Source organism: Anabrus simplex, chromosome 8, assembly GCF_040414725.1.
Source record: "Anabrus simplex isolate iqAnaSimp1 chromosome 8, ASM4041472v1, whole genome shotgun sequence".
NCBI lineage: Eukaryota > Metazoa > Arthropoda > Insecta > Orthoptera > Tettigoniidae > Anabrus > Anabrus simplex.
The window spans coordinates 130,970,949-130,995,903 of record NC_090272.1 but is presented as its reverse complement, the minus strand read 5'-3'; the positions used below and the strand labels follow the sequence as shown (position 1 = coordinate 130,995,903).

Sequence of the window (24,955 nt, the reverse complement as noted above, 5' to 3'; positions counted from 1 at the left end):
TCTTATATATATCAATGATATGATATGTGTAAAGAAGTGAAATCAGAGATAAGGCTTTTTGCAGATGATGTTATTCTGTACAGAGTAATAAATAAGTTACAAGATTGTGAGCAACTGCAAAATGACCTCAATGTTGTGAGATGAACAGTAGGCAATGGTATGATGATAAACGGGGATAAAAGTCAGGTTGTGAGTTTCACAAATAGGAAAAGTCCTCTCATTTTTAATTACTGCATTGATGGGATGAAAATTTCCTTTGGGGATCATTGTAAATACCTAGATATTAATATAAGGAAAGATCTTCATTGGGGTAATCACATAAATATGATTGTAAATAAAGGGTACAGATCTCTGCACATGGTTATGAGGGTATTTAGGGGTTGTAGTAAGGATGTAAAGGAGAGAGCATATTTGTCTCTGGTGAGACCCCAACTAGAGTATGGTTTTAGTGTATGGGACCCTCACCAGGATTACTTTATTCAGGAACTGGAAAAAATCCAAAGAAAAGCAGCTCGATTTGTTCTGGGCGATTTCCGACAAAAGAGTAGTGTTACAAAAATGTTGCAAAGTTTGGGCTGGGAAGACTTGGGAGAAAGGAGACAAGCTGCTCGACTAAGTGTCCGAGCTGTCAGTGGAGAGATGGCATGGGAGGACATCAGTAGACGAATAAGTTTGGGTGGTGTCTTTAAAAGTAGGAAAGATCACAATATGAAGATAAAGTTGGAATTCAAGAGGACAAATTGGGGCAAATATTCGTTTATAGGAAGGGGAGTTAGGGACTGGAATAACTTACCAAGGGATATGTTCAATAAATTTCCAATTTCTTTGCAATCATTTAAGAAAAGGCTGGGAAAACAACAGATAGAGAATCTGCCACCTGGGTGACTGCCCTAAATGCAGATCAGTAGTGAATGATTGATTGATTGATTGATTGATGATTCAATATGATTCAATATAAATGCAGTGGATAGTGACTTACTGACCTCAAAACAGTGACTAAGGTCAATCAGACTGGTAATGCGAGCAACGGTGCAAATTAATTGTAAGTTGTGACTCTAATTTGGATTTGCTTGCACCATTCAAAATTTAACTGCCCCATTTTTGTTGTTTGTTCTTCTGGACATTAAGAATGCACAGTAACAAAATAAGGTTAGTAACTTCAAGTTAGTTTAGGATAATTATTGGGAATATGTTCCAGTTTAATTATTTGCACTCAATTTATATATGTTTGGTTTTCATATATATGTGTTTATTTGTAGAGAGGTTTGATCCCTCAGTTGGTGAAGAAGGTTTAGTTTGGTAGTGTAATTTACCTAGAGAGATCTGTTCTCTCCTTGTATGCTGACCTGTGATACTTGAATTGTGGAATTGTGTCTGGTAGTATGTGTAAATGTATTTTTGTGAATTTTAATGTGTTTGTAAGATATCCCCATGGGTATGTAGTATTCCTTTGTAAGAGAGTTACCTACCTTCTGTAAATAGTGGGTTATGTAAGGATAACAGGATTGTAAGTAACTTATTCCATATAGGTTAATTTGTATATGGACAGTGTAAAAGTTTGAATATCATTAGGAAAACCCTTGCACATTATTTTATTTTTGCTTATTTTATTTTTCTAAAATTTGTGCTTACCCCAGGATTTTCTGAGCTCCTCAGTGAGTGAAGGGAGATTACGCTCAGATGAGCTATAATAAAACATTTCCAAACTTGGTGAAAGTTTATCTTGAAACTTGTATATATAAACCTTTTCAAAGCAGATTCAGTAAAACATATACAATCATCATTTATGTTTTCGAAAAAATCTAAGAGAACCTTTCTTTAAAATTCTTTGTTGTTTCGTTAACCCAAAAATTGAAAACTTCTATGGATGCTGGTCTTGCCTGGTATGGAGGCTTGTTTCTGCTCGCTCTGTATTGTGTTCAAGTTTGCTCCAGTCCCAAGGTCAACTATGTGGGCGACGCATCATTGTCTCTGGTCCCAGTCAGTTTGCTACATGGGTGAGCTGGGTGGAATTCTCGTGTGTCATTACGACTCAACTGAAAGATGGTTATTTATAACTTGTAATGAAAGATGGTGGTCGATTATGTTGGCAGTGGCCGAGTCAACTTATCTGCATCCTAATCAGCAAGACCTGAAGACAACAACTACAAAATGTACCAAGGCAAACATGGACGTTCCTGCTGTGAATGTGCAGTGTTGTGTCGAGTATCACTCTTTCCTCAAAATTCAAGCTTTGTGTTTTACCTTTGGTTGAGCCCTGGCTCGAATTTAAGGTGAGGAGGATGTGACAGTTGGAAAGTGCTTTATTCCAAATTATAAAATTCAGATCACCTATTTATTTAATTTTTTCATCTTCAAGATTATGTAGAAATTTTTTGAGTGCTCTGTGGTGCACATGCTGATTTTGATGCGCATTGCATCCTGTTGCATCAGACTGGGACATTTCTAGAAATTCTTAATTGAACTTGGTGTCAGCAAGAAAAGAAGATTAATTTAATTGGTCAAAATACAATGAAATATTGTTGGTAAATAGTCTTCCACGAGGCCAATCCTCCACTTTTATTGGTAGGCAATTTTGATGCATTATTTTTCTGTTTCCCCTAATCGCTCGCGCTCTCACTGAGGATGCGCCGTAACGAGGTGTCTTTCATAACTGGTCCTATTGGAGAACGGACGTGCTCTAGGATCGCTACCACTCATATGGGTAAGCACTTGCTTCTTATCGGTCTTATATTTTAAATTATTATAATGTAATCTTAACATTATGTGCAGGTACTTTCTCAGTTCAACTCTATTAACCCAATATTTTAATTTAAATTGTATGATGGAATAATTCATCAATTACAGCCATCCTCACCTTGTGTTGAGACAAGCCTTTTATAACATTTTGTAATCTTCAATATAACATTTCCTTCTGGCTTACCTCAGTCAATTCTGTTTCAGTTTTAATATATTAACTGTGAAATTGTTTCCCTTTGCCTTTCGAACTTTATTTGGTTTCAAGCTATTTTTAAACATGCAAAACTTAATTCATCTCTTCTTGTAGCTTGAATGTGGATATGGGTTGAATGTAGATATGGTTGAATGTAGATATGGGTTAAGTTATTACAAAGTTTGTGTAAGATTTTTTTATTGTATTTCATTTTGAGGTTTTGACTTTAAGTGCCGGTTCGACCATCTGCTGGTAAAATGGCTGGCAGCTACGTGGGAAATAAACTACCTGGGGGTGTAAATCAGCTGGTACTTTGGCTTGCGTGCAACCACCTCCGCGCAAGCGCTAGGTAGCTACCCGGACCTAGACACCGATATACGGGGTTGGCTAAACTGATTTTCAGCGACTTCTCGCTTTTGAGTGAGGTGCTATCTATCATTACATGCATGAAGCTCATTTGTATTGTCTTGTTTTTCTGTGCTTGCATCTGCTGATTATCACCAACAAGCCTAATAAGGGAAGTCTTAAGAGTTATGGACAACAATTTATGTCAAGCTTTCGTGAGGTTAATCTATGAGCTTCAAAATCAATACCTAATTGGGATTAAAATCTAGATATTACATTTTCTTACGCCAGTTATAACCTGTCATGTAAGGCAGCATTTTGGAAAGTATCCTCGTAGTAGATTGGTCAAGTCGCTCGCTCCGTCATAAAAGGTATGCAGGTTCTCTTCGTCTTTCTAATTTACATTTAAACATTTATTTTCGTTCCCTGCCATTGTTCTTAACTCTCTTTTATGCACTTCCATATACGTACACACACACACACACACACACACACACACACACACACACACACACACACACACATCTTCCTTATGGACTTATTGCCTTTGAGTATTCTATCTGCAGGCTTCTATGAATTGATTAAGTATTTGCAACTAGGTCTGTGACCTCCTTTAGTTCCACATGCTTCCATTTATTCATAATGCATTTCATTCTAATTTATATCTTTATAAAGATAAAGTTGGAACTAAAGAACTAATTGGGGTACATATCCATTCATACGAAGAGGAATTTGGGAATGGAATAGTTTCCAATTTCTTTGAAATCATTTACGAGAAGACTACGTAAACAACTGATAGTGAATCTGCTATCTGACCGACAGTCCTATATGCTTTTCTACTATAATGATGATTGGAATTGATCATAACATCACTTTCTATACGTAGCACACATATACAGCATTTTCCCAGTAAACATAATACAGTATCGTGATTAAACATTTCAATTAAATATATTATTAACAAAAGATTTCTCCGGGTACTCCGGTTTTCCCCGTCGTCTTTCATTCCAGCAACACTCTCCATTCTCATTTCATAGCATCTATTAGTCATTAATAAATCACTTTGGGAGTGGCGACCCCATTGTACTAATAGCCTATATCTGCTTCATTCATTACATTCCTGACCCGGTCCAAGATTGGAAAACAGGTTGTAGGTTTTCATTTTCATTAACAAAAGAATGTATGAAAAGAGGCATACAGATGACTGCAATACTAATAACGAAAATAAAAAATTTTCGGCATAATAAAGGCTCGAACCCACATACCTGATACTACAAAGTTAGCACATTAGCCACTATGCTATGAGAACTCTTGGTATAATACAGATACGTATAGTAACTTATAGCTTGTGTCTGAAAACTGAAATATTAAAATTAGAAAATTAAAACCCATTTGAGATGATATCCAAACAGGTTTTGATTTTATATACTTGGTATAGCTTCTTTGCAAAAGCTTGATATATAGAATGTGTCTCCGACGCTGCTGATGCGTGAGGCTGGTGTGACCATTGCAGGGAAGCATTAATGTTCAAAATTCTGCAATATAATATCGATCGCTGTTATGGTATCATGCTGTTATCAATATACTAAGCTAACTTAAGCTGTATGTCACCAGAAATACAGCTAATAATGTTCAGCTCACAAAATTTGCCCGGCAGGTAAAGTCTTATCAGGCCCTTGAAGTGGCCGATGAATTACGCGCCGGGTAACTACGATTTATGCTGCCGATAGTGCTACCTAGGAGTGGTCGAACGGGAATATCCTTTTATGCGGAGGGCAAGTTACGAGCTACTTTACCCATAGGTGGTAAAACCGACCCTAAGTGGGAATAAATATTGTTCTCTCTAGAACTATTATCTTTTATTGAATGTAAGTCCACAAAAGCTTATAAATCACTCCTAGTAGGGCCTTTGCATTTCCACATCTTTGTTATTAGTTGTCATTTGATTCTATGTCAATTGTAATTGTTTATCATGCATAAATATGATTACCTTTTTTTTTTTTTTATATTTGTTATTAACCCACTACAAGGTTACAACTTCCTGAGACAAGGGAAAAATGGCTTACGATATTTATTGTTCATCTTCTGATTCCACTGCATTCCTACAGATGTCAGAAGGCTACTGAAAACAAAGAGGAAAGGTTTATATTTTTGTGCTCCATCGGGCATCAATTATTTAAACCTGTCATATGAAAATTGACTACATGTGCCAATGAGAACAGTTACTTATAGAAAGCGTATGAACAAGAGTAGATGATAATAATAACAATAAAGTTATTGGCTTTACGCCCCACTGACTATTTTTACAGTTTTTGGAGATGTTGAGGTGCCAGAATTTAGTCCCGCAGGAGTTCTTTGGCATGCCAGTAAATCTACCGACATGAGGCTGACGTATCTGAGCACCTTCAGATACCACTGGACTGAGCCAGGATCGAACCTGCCAAGTTGGGATCAGAAGGCCAGTGCTTCAACCGTCTGAGCCACACAGCCCAACAGGAGATATAGAAAGCTTGTGCATACACACATTAAACTGTCACCCACGCTATAAGGTCCTGTGGAAATACTGTTTGAAATCACAGTTGAACTCTTCCAGTGAAACTTGTTGCACGAGGTCAGATCAGAAGCATACCAAAAAAAAAAAAATCAATATAATTTGTTGGAATTCTTTACTAGATTTCGACCACTATATGAACTAATTTATAATCAGTTCAAACTTCATGCTGTGACAGTGTATGTAAAGAAAACTGAAAAAGGCAGCTCCAAGCAGTAGCCAGCTACGGAATTCATTAAGCTATTTCAAGGACAATTTCATTGAAAGATTATTCGCTGATCCTTGTGTAATGTCAGTATTAAGACAGATGGAAAATATAAAAGACAGAATAGTTCAACATCTTCAATATACTATAAGCTCACTGGACAAAAAAATTAGTCACCCTAGTATGCACACACAGCTGGATCATTAAGCCTGTACAGATGGTGCAGTGAACAAGTCCCATGCTCAACCACATGTGCACTGCCTGTATGTGAGCATACTCTACATTATTAGCATAAGGTAGTAGCGATCAGTGAAACATTGATGTTTCAGACAGTATATGTCAACATGGGTAGACGTAAGGATGTGACAGAGTGGCAAAAAGATCCAATCGTGTTTGATCATGTGTGTGTGCATGAAGGTGCTGGATTTGTTAGTGTTTTGCAGTGGACTGTTCAACATGTCTACAAGCAGTGGTGTACTACATATGGCCACGAAACATGATGTTAGAATTGTGGTCGAAAGAGGAGAGGGACTGCAGATGCGTTTTATGGCTTGTGAATCAAAATCGCATCCAAACCCAATAGGAATTGATACAGTCAGTGAATGAAGGTCCATCCCAACCTGTTAACGATAAAACATTGTGACGGGAACTGCATGCAATGAACATTTGAACTCATTCCCCTCGCAAGAGGCCACTGCTCACATAGGCATATAAATCTACTCGCCTTCAACGGGCTAGAAATCATCGAACATGGACAGTAGCAAACTGGCAGAATGTAATGTGGTCTGGTGAATAACACTTTTGCCTGTATTCCAATGACAAACATCATCGAGTGCACCAAAGGCCAAATGAAGCATTTCATCCTGGATGTGTGTAAAGTCAGATTCAAGCCAGAGGTGCGGCTGTGATGTTTTGGGGGTGTTTTTCGTATCATGGATTGGGCCCTGCTCACTGACGTGACCATTAAGATGAAGCAGCATGTTTATTTAAAACTTCTGGATGATCAAGTGTTGCCTTTCAGTCAACTTCTGAATATATTATTGATACCCCGATTTTTCAAGATGACAACAGCAAAGTTCATCGGGCTGGATGCATATGAGACTGGTTTTATGAATACTCCCCCTCTCTATTACATCTCTCGATTGGCCTGGAAAAACACTTGACTTGAACCCCATTGAAAATCTGTGGGACATGTTGGAACAGTGAGTAAAATGCTGACATCAGCATCCCCGCAATTTGGTGGAATTGTGCAATCAAATTCTCAGCAAGTGGCTTAACCTGGATGCGATGTACCAGCACAACCTTGTGGACTCATCCTAACCGAATCTAGGTGGTTATCAAGTCCAGAGGCGGAGTTACATGGTATTAAATGATGCTTGTAATGATTTCTCCAGGGGTAGCTTTTTTTTTTGTCCGGTGAGAAATAAATAACTTTGCAGGAAAATGTTGACAAAGTCATTCATACAGACATCTTTGCAGAAGGCAGAAGAGAACAGCAAGAAATGGAATACCTTCCTCAGCTGCTTTTGTACAAAGCGGCATTCCCGTTCACAAAGTAAATACGATTTCAATGAAGAATTTCTTTTAAAATTTCACAGCAAAATCTGTCCTGGATCAAAGTACCCTGAGAAGGAATTACTTGTAGCTACTGAATGTATGATTCAAAGTAGTATATCAATTCATTCAACAGTCCAAGTGAATCAAATCGCAGCAACAGCAAGCTCATGGCACACGATTCAGCTGACTTGCAGCACACAGAGCTGAGTGGCACACTCATGGATCAGTGACACACACATGGTTCATTATGGAAACACTGGACATTGGCGGGGAGCCAAACTACCGGTGCGGATGAGACATACAGAGCCATGACTCACTGAAAGAATCACACGCTATAACAGACTCTCGCTGTCAGCTCATTTTAAAATAACACCCATTTGCATTCACTGCCCTCTTCTTGCAAGGAGGTTTAAATAATAGCTTGATTTATTTGCAGTGTTAAAAAAGTAGTAAAAAATAGGCCTAATTTCAAAGTAGCTAGTAAGTAGGCAGGCCGTTAGGTTATTCTATTTATTAGTTTAATGAATCTTAGTATTATAACTTACTTGACATTTGACAATTAATTCAACTTAGCTCTCTAGCCTATGAAACTAGACTGTGAGTCATGCTCATGACTTCTCAAAATTATCTGTTTTATTTGGAGAAGAACTGTTCAGTATTCTCTCAGTTTGTACATTGCATTACTGCACAAGAATTCAATCAGCAAATCATGAGATTGCTGGTGTACGTGCACAGCGAGTAAGTGAGCCCAATGATGCAAATAACTTAACTAAAATGGTGTTGAATCAGAAAAATGTGAATACAGTGGAATTCACAAATTCTCTGAAACCATATAAGAAAAGACTGGGCAAACAATTGAAAGGAAATCTGCCACCTGGGTGACAGCCCAAAATCCAAGATCATTGATGACTGTGTGTACAGATATTTTTCCATCTAATTCTATATACTTATTTAATGCAGTTGTCACTGTGAGGGGGAAAGGCTTTGTAACATCAAAACTTGATGGGAAGAAGTAGGTTCAGGAGAAACCTGAATCTTAAAGCTGGATGACGCAGAGAAAAGCAGTTCATAGAATGAAGAACAGATGGCAGCAGTGAGCACTGTATGCTGTTGTTGTTGTCTGTCTGTACACACTACACTATGTTATAGAAATGGGGACTCTAATGTGTTGTGAATCGGATCACTGGATCGATTCAGTTACATGAACAGAATCAAATGAATCAATTTAGTAAAATGAATTAAATATCCCATCACTACAACATACGAAGCCAATGTGGAAAATGTTAGAGATAATAGGAGAGGACCCTTTTGCTTTATTTTGGATGAAACACCCAATACTGTCTTAGAGCAGTGGTGAATATCCTTGTGTTGCTCTCAGGAGAGCAAACAGCTATAGTCAACTCTTCGCCGTCACGCAGAGTTCCAATGATTGCTACTGCAAACTCCGACCCTCGGGAATACTGTACAAGAAAATATGGCAAGTTGTTACTGACCAGGCACCACACCTGATCTCAGCATTTGGACAGCTGAAACTTCTGTTTCATACGAATCTCCCATCATGTAACCTGTGTTTCTCACGCTTCACATAGGGTATAATATACATATAATAAGATAGGAAAAGGTCCACCTATTTGACACAAAATGGCTGAGGATGACCTTGTAATGTAAGGTTGAAAATAGTCGCTATGATGATTCTGCCAGGTCAGGTACATCCTGCTACCATATGCGACAGTAGACGGTACTACCTGTGACTGTCTGGCCGAGGGTTGGGCGGTTGTTACCAAACCTGGCAAACTAAGGGAGAACCAATGGCTATGGGCAGAGGATTTTACCCTTAGGGGGCTTGTTGAAGCCATTGTGTAGGAAATGACACATAAATTCAATCGAAAGCTGCTGCCTTGCAGATGTGGCAGGTGACTGCTAAAGGCTAAGAGAGATAACCCTGACAGAAAATCTTCTCTAACTTAGCAAGTCAGTTGGAGAGTAACTGCAATCGCTTTTAACACTTATACGAGCCTCGGATCCAAACAAAGAACTCAGAGTAGACAACAGCACCCGCAGACCCACACCAGGTATGATGACTTACAGCCTGATGATAGGCCAAGCCTTGCGATTGTGCAACAACCCCAGAGAAGACAACACACTTGAACAGGAAAATCAATGTACTGAGTTTGAGCGGGAAGTGTGAAGAGTTAGTGAACATCATGGAGAGAAGGAAAATATCACTCCTAGGACTGAGTGAAACTAAATAGAAAGGTAAAGGGAAGAAAGAGTTGAGGAAAAACTATACCCTCTACTGGAATGGTAACAATAGAGATGAGAAATGGAGTAGGATTGATATTGTCTAAAGAGTTAGATAGTATTACAGAGATCCAATACATCAATGAGAGGATTATAAAGGCAACAGTCCACCTTGGGAAAGAGAAGCTGACACTGGTGCAAGTGTATGCCCCTCAGACGGGTTGCAGTCAAGATGAAAAGAACAAGTTTCTCGAAGACCTAGAAGAGACCATCAATGAAGAGAGTGCAATCATCATCGGGGACCTCAACACACTGCTTGGGACAGACATGGCTATGGGAGAAGGAATTCAGAAGGGGAACATCTCCTAGACTTCCGCATAAGAAACTGTTTGGTAGTAAAAGACAGTTGGTTCAACAAAAGAGTCAGTCACAAAATCACCCGTTACAGCTGGGATGGAAAGAGCAAGACGGTCATTGACTATGTCATTACAGATAAAGAAAGAAGTATACTTGTGACTGATGTCAAGGTGATTCCAAGTGAGAACCTCAATAGTGACCACCGGTTTTTATTAGCAGATCTGAAATGTATTAATGTACCACAGATAACAACCAGGAAATTACGAAGGTAATCCCCAAAAATAAGGTCTCCTATTTTTTATAAATACATAGAACTGTTTATTTGTACAATGGTTTACATCATTTACAGCTTCAACATTTAGCTATTTTTCTACATAATCACCATTTTGGTCAATGTATTTTTGCAGATGCTGTGACAGTTTTTGTATGCCCATGTCATACCAGCTCACCGCCATGCTGTTCAGGAAGTTGTGAGTGGTGCTTCGGGAAACCTCAGAAACCAAAGTGCAGAGATCATCCAGGGTGATCCACCAATATTCACGCATGATTTGCTCAACCTTCACAACTGTCTCGACAGAAACTGACCGTCTCCCGCTCCTTTGTTCGTTCGTGGTGAATTTCAGTCCGACCGGCTGCAAACTCTCTACACCACTTATGAACATTTTTGACATCCATGCACGACTCACCATACACTTCCGTCAATTGGCGATGGATTTCAATCAGTTCAGTACGTTTTGTGTTCAAAAACTGAATAACTGCGCGCACTTCACGGTAACATCCAATGGAAGCTCCATTCTCAACGGCTGCCAAGCCAAGACTGAGTGCCTCAGTGCGGTGTGCACATGTTTATATGCGAGCGCGGGAAACAATACAATAATATAACAATATAATTTCCAATATAATTACCAAAAGCCACATGAACAGAGTTCTGTATTTATAAAAAAGACAGGAGACCTTATTTTTGGGATTACCCTTGTACCTAAGATTAAAGTGTAGGAACTACAACAGACTGGAAAAAAGACTGACTATCAGGACCGTATAGGAGGACAACTGCCTACAGAAGAAGTGGAGAGTGGTGAGGTAGAGTAGACAAGATTTAAAAGCACCTTGACAAAAGAAGTAATAGAGGTTTGCAGGAAGACAAGTGTGAGAGTAAGAGAAAAAGAGACACCCTGGTGGAATAAAAGAATAAGATCCTCACTAAAGGAAAGGAACATGGCAAAATAAGAACAAGATAGAGAGAAATCTAAGTCAGAACAGGTAAGGAACAAAGGGAAGATCAGAGACCTCGAACAAGTTTACCGGGACAAGAAATTGAGAGTTAAAAGAGTAGTAGAAGAGGAGAAGATAAAGTGCTGGGAGAAATTTACTCAAAAATTGAAGGAAGACAGCAGAGGCAATATGAAACTATTGTTAGAGTGATCAAAAACAAAAGGAATTCAGATGAAACCATCAAATAAATTAAGTATCCTAACGGAAACCTGGACAGGAAAGAAGGGGACATCAGAGAGGTTCTGAGGAATAATTTTGATCACTTATTGAACAGGACAGAAGCATATCAGAGAAGAAAAAAAATTAAAAAAAAAGGCTGTTGAAACTTGCACAGAGGAACCTCCCATTACACGGACAGAAACAGAAGCAGCCCTTAAGAAGATGCCACAAGGGAAATCTCCAGGAATCGAAGTCAGCATGAACATGATTAAAGCAGCACGAGTCCAGAGTTTACAGTGGCTACACAGAGTGCTCAATGCAGTTTGGAAAGATGATAAGATAGCTACTGATTGGAGGAGGAGTGTGATTATCCTGCTGTTTAAAAAAGGAAATCACCGAAAATGCTCCAAATACAGGGGAAATAACACTCCTTTCTCATGGGCTTAAGATTCTTAAGGAAATCTTAGAGAGCAGATTGTGAGTCATCTTAGAGCCACAGTTTGAAGAGGAACAGTATGGCTTCAGGCTTTACAGGTCCACAACAGACCTAATCTTCAGTGTCTGTATGTTAATGGAAAAATATTGGGAAAAAGGCAAAGATGTGTTTATGGTTTTCCTTGACATTGAGAAGGCATATGACAGCATAGCAAGAGAGAAGATATGGGAATGCCTGAGAAAAAGGATTGTGCCAGAGGGACTGGTAAGGAAAGTTCAGATGTTGTATGAGAACTGTACCAGCTGTGTGCGACGGACATTCATCCTGGTTCAAGATCGAAAGTGGAGTCCAGCAAGGCAGTGCACTAACCCCATTATTGTTTATCACCATCATGGATGACATAATGAAGAACATCAAGAAAACCTCTGGTGAACTAAATGCAACGGCCTTTGCTGATGATGTTATGATCTAGGGAGAAACTGAGGAACAAGTACAGTCGAGACTCAATGAATGGAAGTTAAGTTCCAGGAGTTCAATCTCAAGATAAGTGAACTCAAAACAGTAGTGATGGCAATAAACAGAGGGATGACCAGCGAACATCATGCTAGAAAACCATCTACTAGAAAGTGTGCAAAGCTTTACATACCTCAGCTGTGCAATATCTCGAGATACACTAGCCACAAAGGAGGTGGCAAATGGAGTGCAGAAGAGCTCTCACTTTTACGAGCAAGTACGGACACTCCTCTGGGACCCCAAAGTACCAACAAAATCAAAGCTGGTGATGTTCAATCAGTACTTCATACCAATCTTAACCTATGGTATTGAAACCTGCACCCTCACTAAGAAAGACTCATCAAGGTTGCAGGCATCCCAGATGAAGTTCCTTAGATCCACAATTCAAAAAACAAACTGAACAAGTTAAGGAATGATGTGGTTAGGAAGGAAGCTGGGATTGTTCCATCATGGTTAGATCGCCCCTAACCGCATGGCCAACTCACCCGGTTCTCCTGAATATAAAATATCTGCTATAGCTTGCAGGAATCCTACAAGTTGAGCTTCACCAGAATAACTTTTCCTAAACCTGAACGGCGTTTTATCTAACCAGTTAGTAATTTTGCAAACGTGTCTAATGTAATCAGAATGAATGCTTTCCCAGAGCTTACAAACTACACATCAAGCTGACTGGCCTGTAATTTTCCGCTTTATGTTTGTCACCCTTTCCCTTGTACTCTGGGACTACTATTGCAACTCTCCATTCATTTGGTATAGCTCCTTCATGTAAAAAGTAATCAAATAAGCATTTCAGATATGGTACTATATCCCAACACACAGCCTTTAATATATCCCCAGAAATCTTATCAACCCCAGCTGCCTTTCAATTGTATCTTTTGTTTTTTGTATTCTTCACCTAAGCTGAACTGGAATATACCGTCAAGCTCATGAAGGTGTGGGCGCCGATGACCTCATTACAGAACAAATCAAAGACTTCGGGCTGCAAACAATCCACTGGCTGTTGTAGATGATGAATAGGTGTGTAAACTGGATTTTCTGAGGCTGTGGGGGGAAAGCACAAGTGGTGGCTTGTGGGAAGACGTTTTTCTAATTCTAATGACTCAGTAAGGAACAACGGATGCAAAGAACTTAAATCATGTGTCTCTCCTTTGCCACAACTACAAGGTATTCAAAGGATGATCCTTGAAAAAATTTCATCACTAATTCCAAAACAAGCTGGATTCAGGCCTGGAAAATCATGCTGCAACCAAGTTCTGACTCTTAACCAGCATATCAAAGATGTATATGAGAAAAAACTCTGGTCACTAGTGTAGCCTTCATAGATCTCAATGAACCATACGAAGCTCATAGTCCAACTGTATAACATCACCAAGGACATACGACTCATACGACTAATGAATGTACGCAAGGGAAGAAAAACTGAGACTACCTCAGAGCAGCATGTTGTCCCCAATATTATATACCATCTATATAAATGATCAGCCCGACCATCTAGAGACAAGCAGCTTCATCTATGCAGGTGACACCACAATCGCTGCAAAAGGTAGGAATTCCGAAGAGGTGGAGTGAAAGCTAGCTAGTTTTTTTTGTTTTGTTTTAGAGACAAGCTAAGCATTCTGACCAGAACCATCCAAGGTGTAACCAAGACCAACACCAATGCTCAGACCTTCACACTACTCTCAATTGTTCCACGATGGTGATTTGAGTGGCTGTGCATGTTCAAAATGTAGGTTCTTTGTTTCCTTTTGCAATCTGTGTAATTTCATGAAGGCCAGCGATAAATATTATTGCAAAATTTAAGTGCGCTAGTGTATTTATACGAGTCAGTGGACATTTAGAATCTGTAATTGTACACAATAATGTGAGAATGTGTTCATTTTGAAATGGTGCCATGTTCTGAGTTGAAAGTCGAACTATGGCAATGCATCTCATACAACTAACTACTGTTTGGGTGATTTAGAGGCAAGTGTATTTTACAAGAATCTGTGCTTGCCAGCAAAAAAAATTTGGCTGGATCTTAGAGTGAATACAACCTATGGGTGACAGATGGAGCAAACTGGAGAATTTAGCGAGTTGACTTGCCAAATATGCTGATGAAACAGTATCTATTTGAGTATCTATTAGAGTTCACTGATATATGTTCACGGTCACACAGAAGAAATAGTGACTTGGAGGGATTAGCTGGGTTTGCAATGCAGGGTTTTAGAGCACAACCACCCCAAGAGCTCAAACATCTTCCGATTCATGTTGTGGTTATCTGATATCAAGCAGACTACATCAAACTGAAACTCATCCATGTACATTAATACATCTGTAGTAAGAGTCAGTAGTTTTTGCATTCATATTTCTCCCTGGGAAAACACCTATTAATTTATATCTTTAGTGTCTTAATGTTTCATTACTAACTTTACCATCATTGTGTGAGGTGTTGCTATGCCATATGTCAACTTAGGCTGCGTGCACACCGAGCGCGCTTCGCATAGTGTGTCGCGTGTAGCGTGGAATGCAATGCATAGCGCAAGGCGTGCTTGCTGTTCACACCGAAAACTCTACGCCGTGCTCTCAGCTTAGTTTGGTGCGAGGCGTTTTAGGGTGGTCACAAACTAATGCCGTTATCCAAGTACACTAGAAACAGTTTACTGATGGATAACAGTTACCTAAAATTGAAAATTAGGAAAAAGAATTGAAAGTGGGTTCATGAATTTAATGAAGAACGAATTACTTTCAGAGAATTCCATCGTTTGCACAGAGATGCAAGACTTTATCGCGATAAATTTTATGATTACTTAAGAATGACAAAGAATACCTTTGACCTTCCAAACCCTGCAACTGAAATGTGGCGTCAAGTAGCAGAGAAGTATTGGGAGAAATTTAATTTTCCGAATTATCTAGGAGCACTGTGTAGCAAACACGTGGAAATTAAATTTCTGGCTAAATCACACTCTTTATATAATAATTATAAATAGTATTTTGCAATATTGTTACAATCAGCATACATAATTAATCATCGTAACAAAAGTGGAGTAAATGTGTGACAAATATAATTAATAAACAGAAATATTTACTTCCAAGCCCACTACTAGCCTGCAGAGTGATAGATATTCTTCATGTTACCACTTTCCATTGGCAAAATTATAAACCGATATGACAGAGTCTGGGAGATTCTATGTCACAAAGTGTCCGGCTACATGGCTAAATGGTTACCGTACTGGCCTTTGGTCACAGAGTCCCGGGTTCGATTCCCGGCAGAGTCGGGAATTGTAATCATAATTAGTAAATTGCATTGGCACGGGGGCTGGGTGTATGTTTGTATTTATAATCATTTCATCCTCATCATAATGCAGGTCATCTACGGGCGTCAATTCAAAAGACCTGCACCTGGTAAGCCGAACTTCTCCTCAGACACTTCCTACACTAAAATCCATACCCAATTTCATCCTGTCACAATGTTAAGCTCAGTAAAGTGTGACAGTAGAAGTAATATTACTGTATATATGTTTACTGTAGGAATGCGATACAACTGTTGTAGATACTTAAGTCCACTTATTTTGCAAAACAGTTGCATTTTTATAGTTTTTGTGTCTTGGGTTCCATATTTATTCTCTTTGAAACACTGCATAATTTCTTCTTCCATAGATTCAGAAACAGCTAGGTAACGCTAAGCAATTAACCAACACTCCGCGTTGTCTGGCGCTTCGCTTAACTGTAAGATAGGCGTTCAGCGCAGCAGAGCGCGGACGGTGTGAACACCTGGATTACGAACAAAGCACTGGTTATGCTTAGCGTTGAGCAACACGCGACACACTATGCGAAGCGCGCTCGGTGTGCACGCGGCCTTATGTTTTAAGAGTTTGCAGAATGAAAGGCTTAGCATCACCAGGGTTATTAATTGGGTTGGCATCATCATTTCGGGGGTACTTTCCTTTCATTGGGTGCTGAACACTACTTCAAAACTAATTTTAAAAACTGGACAGTCCAATCAGAAATTGAAACATCCTCACTTTTAAGCATATCCATTGCCACCAGCCACTATATTTTTTTCTTCTTTACATCTCACCAACACAGATGTGTCTTAGGGCAATGACGGGGTAGGAAAGATCTAGGAGTAAGAAATAGGAAGTGACCGTGGCCATGATTAAGGTACAGCCCCAATTCGTCTAATCCAGTAGATATATATAGCAGTTTGTACTTTTCTCTTTACACAGGTGGTATGATAGTCCCATTTCAAATCATTGTCAATCAATATACCTATTAGTGATGAGATATTTGATTAATTTTACTGATCACTCCGTTCACGTTACTGAAACTATAAAGTGAGCCAATTCATGGCTCATTAGTCATCGACCCTATTGCATCTGTGTAGTGTGTACTGATAAGACAGCAGCAACAACATTCAATGCTTGCTGCTGCCATCTACTCTTCATTCTATGGACTGCTTTCCTATGCATCATCTAGCCTTTCAGATTCACGTTTCTCCTGCAGCTACTTCTTTGCATCAAGTTTTGATGTTAAAAAGCCTTCTCCCCCCCACAGTGACAACTCCATTAAATAACAATATAGAGTTAGATGAAAAATATTTGTACACAAAATCATCAGTGATCTGCATTTAAAGCTGTCGCGCAGGTGGGAAATTCCCTATCAATTGTTCGCATAGTCTTCACTTAAATGATTTCAAAGAACTTGGAAATTTCATTATATTCTCGGTAAGTACATAATACAAAATAAATAAGTTAAATATTGAAATACAGGAAAAATAGGTACTTATGCAGTACTATACATGCTTATTACAGCACAAAACTTATGTAGTTAATAATAATAATTGATATAACTCAAATTTTATACACTACCTTATGGTTTTCCAAAGTTCTCTGAAAGTAACAACTCAATTATACATACAGAATTAGATGTAAAAATAAATAGCCTACATATTAAATATAAATCAAGTAAGTTGCTTTACGTTGCACCGACACAGATAGGTCTTATGGCGACGATGAGATGGAAAAGGGCAAGAAGTGGGAAGGAAACAGCCTTGGCCTTAATTAAGGTACAGAACCAGCATTTGCCTCGTAAAATGAAATGAAATGAAATGGCGTATGGCTTTTAGTGCCAGGAGTGTCTGGGGACATGTTCAGCTCGCCAGGTGCAGGCCTTTTGATTTGACTCCCGTAGGCAACCTGCGCATCGTGATGAGGAAGAAATGATGATGAAGACGACACATACACCCAGCCCCTGTGCCAGAGAAATTAACCAATGATGGTTAAAATTCCCGACCCTGCCGAGAATCGAACCTGGAACCCCTGTGACCAAAGGCCAGCATGCTAACCATTTAGCTATGGAGCCAGACATTTGCCTTGTGTGAAAATGTGAAACCACAAAAAACCATCTTAATGGCTGACGACAGTAGGATTCGAACCCACCATTCCCTGAATGCAAGCTCATAGCTACGCGACCCTAAACACACGGCCAACTAGCTTGGTCGTCTTTGAAAATGTCTTTTTCTATCAGCAGAGGATTTTTTAAATCATAATATTTTGTATGGGCTACCTGAGAAGTACAGTAGCCCACTGGTTTTCTTATTAAACCTTGTTTTATTTAAGCTTTTGCATCAGTCAGCTCACTTGATCACTGTCCACGTGCACCGGTGATCTCGTGATTTGATCATTGAAATATTGTGCAATGATGCGACATACGAACTGAGATAATACCGAGCGGCTCTTCCCAATATAAAACAGACAGTTTCGAGTGGTCATCAGCATGACTCATACTCATAACTCATAAGGTAGGCTAGATAATAATGATACTGGCTTTACGTCCCACGAACTACTTTTACGGTTTTCGCCGAGGTGCAGAATTTTGTTCCGCAGGAGTTATTTTACGTGCCAGTAAATCTACCGACATGTGGCTGATGTACTTGAGCACCTTCAAATACCACCGGACTGAACCAGGATCAAACCTGCCAAGTTGTGGTCAGAAGGCCACCGCCTCAACCGTCTGAGCCATTCGGCCAGGCAGATAGGCTAGATAGCTGAATTTAATTAATTGTCGAGTGGTCAACTAGTTATAAAATTACTGACTGATTAAACTATTTTAATGTGGTAAATAGAATAACCTAACAGTCTACCTACTTACAAGCTAGGTACTTTGGAATTATATTTTGACTACCTTTTTTTTAACACTGCAAATAAATCCATCTATTATTTAAACCTCCCTGTAAGAAAAGGACAGTGAATGTTAAGTGGGTATTATTTTCAAATAAGCTGAGCGCGAGAGTCCGTCATAGCGTACGATTATTTCAATGTGCCACGGCTATGTGTGTATAGCTGCGGCGGAAGTTCGGCTCCCCGCCAATGTCCAGTGTACCGATAATGAACCGTGTGTGTGTTGTCTCACTGATCCGTGACTGCGTGCAATTCTTCCAATGTGCCATGTCCCTGTATGTCTCGTTGTAGCAGACGTTCAGCTCCCCGCCAATGTCCAGTGTACCAATAATGAACCATGTGTGTGTTGTGTCTCACTGATCCGTGAGAGCCACTCAGCACTGTCTGCTGTGAGTCAGCTGAATATTGTGCGTGAGCTTGCCATTCCTGTGAATCAATTCAAATGGACACTTGAATGAACTGATACACTGCTTTGAATCATACACTCAGTAGCCAACACTAATACCTACTTATTTAATGTGGGTTGTTTTCTGCACTTCGTTGCAACTACAATCATTTTTTGAACATTTGTTCTCATGGATTTACCTTTTTAAGTAGTCTGGGGAATGCAATGTTTTACTGTGTGAAAAGGCAATGTATTAGGCCTTATTTTCATCTGGAGTCAGAAAGTTACTATTCAACCTTTTTTTTTTTTTTCCTTTTCTTTTCTTTTCCAGTTCCGTATTAAATTTGTTAAAAGTCTGTTCCCAAGGCACTCCATTAAAAACTTTTACTGTGTCATCAGGGTTTGGATTCATCATCAACTCTACCTTGGTATCCAATGTTAAGTCAATGATACTCCTCTCCTCAATGTACTTTGAAACCACACGATTGGAGAGCAGCACAATAAGTAAACAATGATACTCTACTATAACGATACAAAAGGATCAAATGTGCATACATATGGAGTAGCTAGAATTGACAAGATTACTGGGGATAAACTAAAGACAATGGGTTGGGATATAGTACCATATCTGAAGTACTTATTTGATTATTGTTTGCATGAAGGAGCTATACAAAATGAATGGAGAGTTGCTATAGTAGCCCCCTGTGTACAAAGGAAAGGGTGATAAGACATAAAGATGAAAATTACAGGCCAGCCAGTTTGACATGCATTGAATGTAAGCTTTGGGAAAGCATTCTTACTGATTATATTAAGACGTCTGCAAAATTAATAACTGGTTTGATAGAAGGTAGTTTGGTTTTAGGAAAGGTTATTCCAGTGAAGCTCAGCATGTAGGATTCCAGCAATATATACCAAATATCTTGGATTCAGATCAAATGGATTGTACCGTGATTGACCTATATAAGGCATTTGATAGGGTAGATCATGGAAGACTACTGGCAAAAATGAGTGCAACTGGACTAGAAAAAAGAGTGACTGAATGGGTGACTATTTTTTACAAAATAAAACTCAGAAAATTAGAGTAGGCAAAACTTTCTCTGACCCTGTAATAATTAAGAGGGGAATTCCTTAAGGCAGTATTATTGGACCTTTATGTTTTCTTAAATATAAATGATATTATGAGTAAACAAGTGGAATCAGAGATAAGGCTTTCTGCAGATGATGTTATTCTGTACAGAGTAATAAATAAGTTACAAGATTGTGAGCCACTGCAAAATGACCTCAATAATGTTGTGAGATGGAGAGTAGACAATGGTATGATGATAAACAGGGTTGAAAGTCAGGTTGTGAGTTCCACAAACAGGAAAAGTCCTCTCGTTTTTAATTACTGCATTGATGGGGTGAAAATGCCTGATGGGGATCATTTAAGTACTAGGTGTTAATATAAGGAAAGATCTTCACTGGGGTAATATAAGTCTCTGGTAAGGCACCAACTAAAGAATGGTTCCAGTATATGGGACCCTCACCAGGATTATTTGATTCAAATACTGGAAAAAATCCAAACAAAAAAAGCAGCTCGAATTTGTTCTGGGTGATTTCTGACAAAAGAGTAGCATTACGTAAAATGTTGCAAAGTTTGGGCTGGGAAGACTTGGGAGAAAGGAGAAGGGGTGCTCGACTAAGTGATATGTTCAGAGTTGCCAGTGGAGAGATAGCGTGGAATTATATTAGTAAACGAATGTCTTTAAAAGTAGGAAACATCATAATATGAAGATAAAGTTGGAACTCAAGAGGACAAATTGGGGCAAATATTCATTTATAGGAAGTGGCGTTAGGGATTGGAATAACTTACCAAGGGAGATGTTCAATAATAACTTACCAAGGGAGATATTCAATAAATTCCCAATTTATTTGCAATCATTTTAGAGAAGGCTAGGAAAACCTGCCACCTGGGCGACTGCCCTAAATGCAGATCAGTAGTGACTGATTGATGTGTAAGTTGTACGCAAATCACTGGCCACTTGCATTTTTTATGAACTGCTTGTATGTGAGTGATGGTGATGATTTTATTGTGAGGAAACATTATACCCAACACGGAATTCCAGCAACTATGCCATTAGATGGATGTTCCTGATAGCTGTAACTGAAAATCTTGTTCAACCTCAAATTCCGATCTACCTTTTGTCATCGAAAGAGAATTAAGCTGACAATAGGATAATTTATTGCTGGAAAAAGTTTTCTACTATCACAATCACAGCTGATACAATTAGAGAACAAGAAGAGAGGTTGAAAGTGTCCTTGGGCAAGAGGTCAAAAGACCAAACAGTCATGTTAAAGGTAGTCTGTAATGCACGACAGTGTATGCAAAAATTGAGGGCTAGGAGTGGGAAGGAAGCGGCCGTGGCCTTAATTAAGGTACAGCCCCAGCATTTGCCTGGTGTGAAAATGGGAAACCACGGAAAACCATTTTCAGGGCTGCCGACAGTGGGGTTCGAACCTACTATCTCCCGAATACTGGATACTGGCCACACTTAAGCGACTGCAGCTATCGAGCTCGGTATTTTATAAATTAAAAGAAAGTGCCATTAACATGAGAAATGTTTGACAGACTGTTGATTTTCAGGAAAATGTGTAAGAAAAATCTAGTGAATTTGTGGATATGCTAATGTTACACATGATTCCAACACTTAGGGAACAATGTTTAATTTCTGGTACCTATTATTATTATTATTATTATTATTATTATTATTATTATTATTATTATTATTATTAATGCAGTAGTGTGATAAAAAAAAATGTGTATGGTAACATTTTTATGGACCTATTGTAGTTACGTAGGCACTGGGTTAAATCGCAACTAAAAATGTTAACAATGTATCAGATAGAAGCACCAAATGATGTCGCCTACTGGGTCCATGCGACCCTGCTTCCTCAACTGTGCTATAAAAAATGAGTTGTTTAACTCCGCTTTTGTTTGTCTGGAGTCCTAGTCTTTTACTATTTGTATTCATCTAATCTCTTTATCCCTTTGGTATAATTCTAATGTCCCCCGCGCAAGGTTTATAACTCAGGCCTAATATTGAACAATCCAACCAAGCTGGACCTGTGTTGAGGAAGCCAGGCTCTGCCTGTCACAAGTCAGGACCAAATGGCGAGTGATAGAGGAATAACACCTCTTAGAAAACCTTGGGTCGCCTGCCCCGGACGATAGTACCATGTAAGGGGCCCTAACCAGGGTTACGGTAAAGACCTCAACAGCAGTGAAGGCAGAAATAAAATTTATTGGTACGGTGGAACTGGCGGAAGGGGCACCTGGCAACTGAGGTTAACAATAGCAACCTACTGCCTTGTAGGAAGAGGAGGGATCCTCAAAGGCTAAGGGAACATCCCCGACAGAAAAGGCAGCTACCCAACAGGCTGTGAAGGGGCAGACCCCCTGTTGGTTGTGAGCAGAGGTGATTTCTTGGTCATGTAAAAATTAAGTAGTCACGAAAATGTTGAGCACATGTAGAAACCGGACAGTCTCAACTACGACGACCAAGCAGTGGACAAGACTAGGAATACGGAACTGGAGAAGGCTGACCGCATCAAGAGATGACTGGAGGAGACAAGTGATCGACAAGGCCCAGGTCCTTCAAGGACTGTAGCGCCGAATAAGACTAAGAAGACTAATATTGAACTTTAAATGATGTATCTTCCATTTTCCTGTGTTCAGATCTGTGTAAAAATGGCAGTGCATGAAGATGGGGATATTGCCCCAGTCCATCTGTGCCTTCTTTTTATTTTTCCCTCTTTTCACACTGATTTGTCATTGTGTTAGCCCTGTTAAGAGTTCCATTCGATGTACCGTACCTGTCTTTATATAGGCCTACATGACTACTTCTTACTCTGACTCTGTATATCAACTTCTTCAAAAGCAGTGAACCACATTCAATTGTTCAAGAATCTACAGTATAATTTAAACTGTACAGCATTAAACTGGAATGTGTTACTGCCCAACTTTCAATTTTAAAGTTAATGTACCAACTAAGAATAGACTATATCAATAAAACTATCACTGAGGTGTAAAAATGAAAGCAGACAGGAAAATACAATCAGTGTTCAGGCAGGATCAAACAGCTCTACTTAAAAAACGAAATAAAAGGAACGTCGCAGGCCTAGCTCCTTTTTCTCCGAAACTTCGTTCTGACAGTAAATGGAGAAATGTACTATAAACCGAGGTATTATATTAGTTCCGGAGAAATGTTCTGATTTTACCTTGTCAACCCTAACCTATGCTTGTTGTTTAAAGGGGCCTAACATCTAGGTCATCGGCCCACCTAACCTAGTAAAGCAAAATAATAAATTCAAACAAAAACATTAAAACTATGCTAATAAATACAACTTCTTTCTTGTCTATATTGTTTCATAAGTCAAATTACAATAGGTATCAAGTTTAAACAACTATTTCGATCCCACAACTCACAAGACGTGAGACGTGTGGTGTGCCCTGTAGTCGCAAAACAATATCTTCAACAGCTGTGGCTGTCACGTGAACTGAAATATCATGAAAAATACACCTTTGACCTCTTCGCTTAATTTAACGAACACACTTCAAGAACTACCGGTACCGGTACGGTAGTGCTGATCTATTCTATCCTCTTTGGTGCTGATTCTATTTTTGTAAGTATTCTGTTATGTCATATGGGCACATTCCATTACTCACTACGCAATCAAATTATTGAGCTACTGCGACTACAACCTATATAGTATATGATCTATATCTGTGATATGCAAATAGTTCTTTTATATTTTTATATCATTTCAATTCGTCAAAGGTCCTGCATAGCGGATGGGGAGGTCGCGAGAGTGCTACATCTCTCGCCATATCCATACCAATCGAGTGTTTCGGGTTTCGGACATCCATCCGCCTCCGACAGTCCTTAGGCTAAACACTTGACGTTGGGTGAAGTCGGTTTAGTTAAAAATGTCCTATGGCTTTTAGTGCCGGGATATCACAGGACGGGTTCGGCTCGCCACGTGCAGGTCTTTCTATTTGACACCCGTAGGTGACCTGCGCGTCGTGATGAGGATGAAATGGTGATGAAGACAACCCATACACCCAGCCACAGTGCCATTGGAATTAACCAAATGAAGGTTAAAATCCCCGACCCGGCCGGGAATCGAACCCGGGAGCCTCTAAACCGAAGGCCAGTACGCTGACCTTTCAGCCAACGAGTCGGACCGTCGGTTGAGTTGAGCCAGACCAAATACAGTAGAGAAAATACGCGACATTTCCGGATTTAGCCTTGTTAAAATGGGAGACAAGTCGCAAGTGGCGTGACCTGAAAATTCGCGCCAAATTCAAATATCAGTGGAAATGTGTATACGAAAATGGATAAATAAATTACGTCTAGAAAGAAAGTGTTACCAAGATATTAACTTCAAAGTTGCTAAAGCAATTCTGGATAAATGAATGAAAAATTATTTAACAAGTTATTATTTAAAGACTGAAATTAGACATATAATCAAGATGTGAAATGGACTGTTGTGAAAGGGCTTGATCTTTCATTTATACATTACTTTTTAGCTTTAGAATTCCTGCCTGAACGTTCACGGCTACATTTTTCTTTTTTCTCATTTAAAAGCATTGTATCATCATATTATGACACGTGTCAACAAAAATATCGGCACATTCCTTACACACATGATTCAATGAATTTACATTTAAGAGCTGGACAATTTTCCTTTTAACTTGAAGCCTAATAACAGACAGAAAATCTATAAATTTATCCTCAAAAACATTCCCTATAAGCAATACTTGCCATAATACCATTATATTAGGGTAAAGCAAATTTCCATCAT

At 39.2% G+C, this 24,955-nt stretch overlaps 1 protein-coding gene across 3 annotated transcripts in view; it reads right to left on the bottom strand.

Annotated features, from left to right (window-relative positions):
- The window catches only part of LOC136878891 (enoyl-CoA delta isomerase 1, mitochondrial), a 204,695-nt gene extending 180,958 nt beyond the window's left edge, over positions 1-23,737 (bottom strand). For 2 of the 3 annotated variants that reach the window (XM_067152473.2, XM_067152471.2), the window contains exon 1: positions 23,577-23,737. The gene's annotated coding sequence lies outside the window, so the exon portion shown is untranslated. Of the gene's footprint in view, positions 1-23,532 lie in introns of all 3 variants that reach the window. The other variant, XM_067152472.2, reaches the window with a different exon arrangement.
- Positions 23,738-24,955: the final 1,218 nt, after the last annotated feature.